At 47.6% G+C, this 6,169-nt stretch overlaps 1 non-coding gene across 1 annotated transcript; it reads left to right on the top strand.

Moving 5' to 3' along the window:
• The first annotated feature begins 6,052 nt into the window (after positions 1-6,052).
• On the top strand, positions 6,053-6,126 carry TRNAI-GAU. The gene has a single exon. It is a non-coding gene; the product is annotated as a tRNA-Ile (tRNA).
• The last annotated feature ends 43 nt before the right edge of the window (positions 6,127-6,169 follow it).

Below are 6,169 nucleotides of genomic sequence, written 5' to 3'. Positions count from 1 at the left end.
GGGTAACTCGACCTTCTTGGACTTTGGTCTGGGTCAGAAGGCTGCAAGACACCATCCCGGGACAGCCATCTGCAGAGCCTCTGCTCTGTGCCGGGCACCGTGCTGCGTTGCTTAGCTCGCAGCAGTGTTTCTGTGCCAGCATTTTGCAGGTGGGAAACAAGCTTAGGGAGGTTGAGTGGCTTTGCCCAAGGTCCCTCAGGTGTGGCTGCTCTCCAGAGCCCTTGTTCTCCCCAGCACACCCTGCTGAAGGTGACCACAGCTTTTTGGGTTTGGAATGGAGTCAAAAAATGACAGATTTTTCATAAAGTAAAAGCAAACTTAGTCAAGATTAGGCAGCATGATGGGACTTACTCTGTAGCTAATCTGATGGAGATGATATAAATTCTACCTCCAGTGATGTACCTTTGTAGCACGTTCTGCTAATACTTTTTCAGCCCCAGCTGTGTCATGGAGGCCACGAAGGCAAACTGGATGTGTACTTTGCCCCTCAGTAGCTTATGAACTAACAGGAGATAAAACATGACCCAGATACCTTCTGATCAAGGCCAGAAAGCTAAAGATAGTGATGAAGAACTAAATGTAGTTAGAGGAAGGGAGATTGTTCCTGGCTGACGCGATCAGAAGCGGCTTTGTTGAAGAAGTGGTATTTGAACTAGGTTTGAAAGGGTGAGTCTGAGTTGAAAATGCAGAGCAGGAGAGACAGGTTCTGGGGCAGGTGGTGGGGTGTATTTCAACAACCACAGCAGAAGGCCCAGTGGTTTGCTGTGGATCAGATGCACGGACCAGTGTACACACTTGGGTCAGATGGAGGCCCCTGTCTCTCCCCATCCTCCCTCTTCCCACCCCCTAGAAATGTCCAGTTCCGTCCAACATGCCTGCCCCTTTTCATGCATCCACGCATTTACATGTTTTTCTTTATACTCAGAATGCCCTACCTGGCAACAATTCCCAGCCTTCAAAATGCCTCTCAGAGATCACTGCTTCTGGGCAGGCTACCACCTCTGGGCCACCCTGCCTCTTTAATGCACCTGTTGTACCATGATGACATTTTTCCTGGCTGCCTCACCTGTCTGCATCCCGTAGGGAACCTTGTCTGCCTTCAGAATTGTCAGTGGAGCTTTTGAAAGGCAGATCGGGTCTCCGCCCCAGGAGATCTGATGCAGCAGGTCTGCGAGGACTAAGGCATGGCAGGGAAACCGCCTACTATCTCAAGGGTGAGGCTAGGACTTGGCTAGTGTGTATGTATTCCACCCGGAAATACTTAGTAAATGTTCGCCGAATGAAATAAGCATCAAACAAGTATGAAGCATAATACCCACAGGGTAAGCCAGTCAGGATAGAGGATGAATATTAGGCCAGCTTTGCTGCTGTGGTTATCCTAAAACAATAGGGTTACGTGTTTTTGTATGTTTATGTATTTTGTTGTTGTTCTGGGGTTTTGTTGAGACAAAGTCTTGCTTTCTTACCCAGGCCGAACTGATCACAGCTCACGGCAGTGTCGAACTCCCAGGCACAAACGATCCTCCGGCCTTAGCCTCCAGAGTACCTGGGGCTACAGTCATGTACCATGATGCCTGGCTAATTTTTAAATGTTTTGTCGAGACAGGGCCTCGCTATGTTTCCCAGGCCGGCCCTGAACTCCTGGCCACAAGCAATCCTCCTGTCTCAGCATCCCAAAGCACTGGGATTACAGGTGTGATCTACTCTCTCTGGCCCATAGAGAAATATTTTATGTTACTGGTAGTAAAATGAAAATGAAACAGTGTGACTGGTAGATGAAACAGACACAGTTGTTTTGTTTTGTTTTGTTTTGTTTTTGAGACAAGTCTTACTCTGAGGCCCAGGCAGGAGTACAGTGGCGCGACCTCAACTCACTGCATCTTCCACCTCCCAGGTTCAAGTGATTCTCCTGCCTCAGCCTCCTGAGTTGCTGGGGTTACAGGTGAGCACTGCCACACCCAGCTAATTTGTATGAGTGTATGTGTTTTGTTTTGTTTTTTTAGTAGAGATGGGGTTTCACCATGTTATCCAGGCCGGTCTCGAACTCCTGACCTCAAATGATCCACCCACCTCGGCCTCCCAAAGTACTGGGATCACAGGTGTGAGCCACCGTGTCCGTCGTCCCCCTGTCTCTATTTCTTCTGTCTATATGTCTCTCCCTCTTTCTCTCTCTGGATCTCTCTCCCTGTCTCTATTTCTCTCTCTCTGTTCCTCTTTCTCTGTCTCTCCTCCCTTCCTCCTTCTCTCTATTCTGAAGTCTTTCCCTGTCTCTGTCTCTTCATCTCTCTCTCCTTACCCACTCCCTTCTCGCTCTCTTCCTTCTTCTCTTCATCCCCCCTGGAAAACTGTCCTGGGCTAATCATATCACAAACCCTACCCCTGGGAACCTTCCAGAAGGACTGTGGATGAAGAGACACTGCTTGGTTCATTTTCCTCCGTGAAGAATGGCTTTAAATCCCTACCATTCATAGTTGTACCTTTTCATTTTGTTTGCTCGCTGGCTTTTTTTTTTCCCCCCTTTCTATTATTATTTTTTAATAGGGATGGGTCTTGCTGTGTTGCCCAGGCTGGTCTCAAACTCCTGGCCACAAGCAATCCTACTACATCGACCTCTCAGAGTGCTGGGATTGCAGGTGTGAGCGACTGTGCTTGGCCCCAAAGCTGACTTTTCTTAAAATAGCTAATCTGGCAGGCAAAACTGACTTAAACACTTTACTCCTTGTCCATCTTCCTCATCTGTTTCAGCAAAATGTCTCTTTCATTTTGTCTCTTTGCCGGCCTCCCAAAGTGCTGGGATTGCAGGCATGAGCCACCATGCTTGGCCCCAAAGCTGACTTTTCTTAAAATACATTATCTGAGGGGCAGATCTGACCTAAACACTTTACCCCTTGTCTTCTGCATCTGTTTAAGCAAAATGGTCTCTTTTCCACTGCTCATCAATTGCTGGGGTCTTTCCTGCAGCATTAAAATTAAAAAGACACTCCTTTTTTAGAGGAAGCCCATCAGGTTCAGGGTCAGGTTGAGGTCAGAGGGGAGTGGGTGGATAGCTGAAGGAACACTCAGGGCCGTTGGCAGATGAAATATGTTTTATTCAGTAATTCTCTTACACTAGCTTTCTCATCAGCAGCTCTCTCACACTGTCTGTGTCTGTCTTGGCTGTCTGCTTCAGCTCTATGGCTTCTGTCGTTCCACACACAGCTGCATGGCTGAGTTTCCCTACAGGGTCAGCCGCATGACTCTTTCTGTGGGCACAAGCTGTGCTGTGTTCTGGCTCCCCCATGTCCCTCTGCAAGATGGGCAGTTCTGGCTGTATCTCTCTCTTTCTCTGGGTGTGCCTCCATATGCCCAGTGTCAGCAGGACAGTCATACCTTTTGCAAACAATAGTGGCTTTGAGCCAGGTGATGAGCCTTCCCATGTTATGGCTACATAGCTGTGATTATATAACGAGTGGAGTTACGCACTTGCACACCAAACTCGCTGAGTCATGCAGGATGTTTACCTTGCCCTATCCTTGACCAAAGCATATCTGTGTACCTTACACTCTGTTCTGCATCTGTTTCTGCAAAATGTCTCTTTCTTTTATCTTTTTTCTGCTGATCATTAATTGCTGGAGTCTTTCCTGCATTAAAATGTAAAAGACACACCTTTTTCAGAGGAAGACACTGTTGTGGACACTTTTCATGGAGAAATGTAGTATTTGTGGACTTTTTTGGCTCTTTGCTAATTAAAGCTTTAAAGCAGAGTGATACATGGAATCACTGAGCCCATGACCATTTTACAGAGGCATTTTTGCAAGCCCTATGGGGTTCAAGTCCTGGTGAACAGCCCACCACAGGTCAGACCACTTGGACATGAGGACTGCTCCCAACAGGAAGAGGTCAGATACAGCACAGATACTCTTTTAGTATAAATATGGCCCAAATGTGGCATGGGACATACACTAAAAAAATGCTTCATTGTTTTTCTGCAATTAAATTTTAACTTGACATCTTGATCTCTATTTGCTAAATTTGGCAGACCTGTTAGGGCTGTTCCAAAAGGGGAGAGTGTGAACAGAGAAATGACTTGATCTGCCCGGTTTCAACGTGTGACTCTTACCTATTGGAGGCATGCTATGCCAGAGAGTGCGCTAGGCTCTGAATGTTCATTCAGCTGTAAGCAAAATGGAAAGGATGTCTGCACCCCCACCAGTACACTGAGAGGGCTGCACTCCTTTGGCCTGCTCATCCATCCATCCTTGTCCTTTGCACACAGTACGTGTCCAAGACTTCAGGAAACTTGTTCAACCTCCCAGCACAACACCTAAACTCCCTTCACTGTAATACCTGTCTGCTTTGCTGTGCAGTGAGCTCCATGAGGATAGGGATTAGGTTTCTTTGACTCACAGCTAATTGGGGGCCAGGGCACTGCCAGGCTGAATGGGTATATCTTGACTGAGTGTCCATTTTTCTTGACCGAGTGTCCTCTAGTCTCGCTCGTGGTAGGTTGACTGGCCTAATATCCTTTATATAAAAACTTGAAATCAGGTAGCTTCAGTTTCTGCTGCTTGTGACAGGGAACCCTGATGATACATCAGTCCAAGCAGTTTAGTGGAATAATCAGGGCAGAATGTACAGTGTTAGAAAGCTAGTGGTCCCTTCTTGTGTTCCTGGAGTGGGAGGGCCACAGCAGCATACTATAGTCAGGCCCTCTAAGAGACCAGCATGTCCCTGGGACATACAGTCTGGGTAGTGGACATGGTGGTGGTTTGTCTTCTCAGCATTTTCTTTGTCTCTCTCTATATATTTTTGCATACAGATACTATACTTTTATGGTGGGTACTGTCGTTGTCTACCCAGCAGCTGTTGCAACCCTTCTACCTTATATCATGTGATTCACTCATGTTGTCAGTTTACAAGTGAGAGCAAAATGAATACATTATTCCAATACTGAAAAAAAAGACGAAAAATGAAAGGAGAGATAGCTATAGTTTGTCCTCTCAAAACACTCAGGAATCATTTAAAATGACACTTGAAATTATTTAGGCATATGCTTAATGATAGACTACTAAGTGCAAAAAGGAAGACAAATACACTGTTCCAAGCAAGGCTTTGGATTCCATCCATTTATTAATTTATTCCGGAGTGCTGGGATTACAGGCGTGAGCCACTGCTCCCAGCCCAAGGATTCCATGTATATATATTGAAATACACGTGGACAGTGAAAGAAAAAAAAATCGACAAGAAGGAAGTCAAGACCCCTGCAGCCGTTATTTTTTGGGTGATAGGGAATTCGGTGGTTCTTTTGGCCTTTGGTTTTCTGTGTTTTCTGAGCTTGATTTAACCATGCTAAAAGGCTCTTGATACATGAAGTTGCCAGGCCACAGGATTTTCAGAGTTAAAAACAGCATTGAATTGGAATGTTTGAAAACCTCACTGCAGAGCCAAACCTCCCATGTGCAATTTGCATTTTCCCTGTGAAAGCCTGCGGTTCCCTGTAGGAAGCCGCCTCCCTTCTCCTTGAAGTCTCCTAGGTGTCAGTTTCTGCATCCACCCAATGGGGATGACAGTGAGGAGGTCAAAAGTCGCAGCTGGGGCCACGCGGGAGGCAGCCAGTGGCATGGGGTCTGTAAGGAGTCAGTCGTGGGCCGGCGCGAACATGCAGCCCTTTTAGACCCTCGGGCAGCAGTAGGTGGTCGGGTGGTGCTGGAAACGCCATGGTGGCCGACTTGATCCACGCATCGGCCCTAGTCCCAGTTTTTTGTTTGTTTGTTTCTTGTTTTTTCCCACGAACTGTTTATGCAACTCTTTTTCAAAATGTGCTTTTCAGGTTCTGTAAGCCCCGTGTGGGCAGGAGCGACTTGTGGAATTTCTTGGACTCGGCCCAGAGGTTGTCGAGGGCAGCCTGGCAGGGAAGAGCGGGAGGCACCCGGCGAGCGCTGGTACGATGGCTCCTCACCAGAGTCCCCGCAGCTCTGGGAAAGCGGGAGGCAGCCAGAGGCGCGCGGGCTTGGCAAGATGGTCGCGAACATGGAGCCCTTTTATAAGCTCCAGCCGCACCGTGGCGTCAGGAGGTCGGTTAGCTCAGTTGGTAAGAGCGTGGGGCTGATAACTCCAAGGTCGCGGGTTCGACTCCCGCACCGGCCACAATTTTAGCTTTTTTTTCCCGCTGCCACCCCACAGGGAACTC

This window comes from Colobus angolensis, unplaced genomic scaffold (genome assembly GCF_000951035.1).
Source record: "Colobus angolensis palliatus isolate OR3802 unplaced genomic scaffold, Cang.pa_1.0 Scaffold459, whole genome shotgun sequence".
In the NCBI taxonomy this organism is placed as follows: domain Eukaryota; kingdom Metazoa; phylum Chordata; class Mammalia; order Primates; family Cercopithecidae; genus Colobus; species Colobus angolensis.
The sequence above is the reverse complement of the archived record's forward strand: the minus strand, read 5'-3'. Positions and strand labels throughout refer to the sequence as shown.